We start from the raw sequence: 1,493 nt of genomic DNA on the forward strand, positions 1-1,493 counted from the left end.
CTCTACATGCACAAAGATAGCCATCACTTACAATGAAAGAAAAAAACAGTATACAGAAATTACAAAATGTTTTTATAATACTGGAGAGTTTGATCATGTGACGCCACTTTTTGATTTATCTTTGTGGTTAAAATTGGTGGAGAGTTTTATTGTCCATTTGGCAACATTAATTTATAAGATTACATATTATTGGTCTGAGAATATAACAGTTATTATAATAAGTATTTAGGTAAGATGTGACAGTGTATTATTATTCATGTTTTCTTTTGAGTTGATAATATACTTTTGTGTAGGTATACTATGTAATAGGCCAGGAAATATAGAGTTGGACGCGACTTTTAGTTTCGGAAAGCGGAATTTATCACTATAGATGCTAAATATTATGTACAATAACATATTAGTTTCCACAGTCATAAAAATGGAGGAAGATTGTTTACAGGGTGGTTAATTGTATAAGTTTTACGTAAATTCACGTTTTTCGCTTATAACTTTTTTCCGTTCATTTCCACGAGAAAACAGTAAAGTACTTTTTTCGTCTTCAAAAGACCTACAAAACTAGCCCTCGAGCGTCAAAAAATATTGATTGGATCAAAATTTATAAACAGAAGAAGTTTATTTATGACTTTTGAATTATTTTCGTTAAATCGGGCGGCTAGTAGCTATACTAGATCGCTCTGCATTTTGTGTATAAATAATAATTGTTTTACACAAAAAATAAAGCATTATTATGTATTAGTTTTCTAACAATCATGTTTGTTTTTTTTTCTAATTTATTCAAACATATAAATGTAGTAATAAATGCTGTACATGTTAAATCTGAAATATAGAGGAGTACCTCAAGGACATGTGAAATGTCCAGTTCTCTTTATTATATTTACGAACGATTTAGCAGATATAATAACAAAACCGAACAATTTTGCGACAAACTATGCTGATCATACAAATCTTTAGGTGTCATCCAAAAATAAAATAAATTAAACAATATTTAATTTTTTATTGGTTTATTGGTTTAATAAAATGTATTGTTGTTTAATTAAAATAACAGTTACAGAGAGAAATACCGAAAGAAATAAAACTGATGAATTCTATAAAATTGTCTGTTAATTCTGAAAATTAACTGACAAGAAAATATGATTCAGTAAAAAAACAAGTTAAACACAAAATAAAAAAAAGTTATGCGATGGCCGGGAATCGAACCCGGATCAACTGCTTGGAAGGCAACTATGCTGACCATTACACCACCATCGCACATACCAACCAATGTCTTTATAGGATAGTCAATTGAATATTTCTATTGGAATACTTTCACGTTATATTTCTTACGGATAGTTTATGATATTTAAGTTAAAACTTTGTATATTATTATACATATATACTGGATTAACCGTGACTAAAAGCCAAGGCAAATGTCTCACCCTGTTGACGATTCGTGAACTGGAATTGTTTCTATCAGGATCATAAAATCAATGATATATTTGTCTTTATAGCTGCCT

General features: G+C 29.1%; 1 non-coding gene across 1 annotated transcript; it reads right to left on the minus strand.

The window, feature by feature from the left end:
• Positions 1–1,176: 1,176 nt before the first annotated feature.
• Positions 1,177–1,248, minus strand: Trnag-ucc. Its single transcript has one exon. It is a non-coding gene; the product is annotated as a tRNA-Gly (tRNA).
• Between the last annotated feature and the right edge of the window lie 245 nt (positions 1,249–1,493).

The sequence above is a fragment of the Anoplophora glabripennis genome, unplaced genomic scaffold (genome assembly GCF_000390285.2).
Source record: "Anoplophora glabripennis isolate ALB-LARVAE unplaced genomic scaffold, Agla_2.0 scaffold2171, whole genome shotgun sequence".
Classification (NCBI taxonomy): Eukaryota; Metazoa; Arthropoda; class Insecta; order Coleoptera; family Cerambycidae; genus Anoplophora; species Anoplophora glabripennis.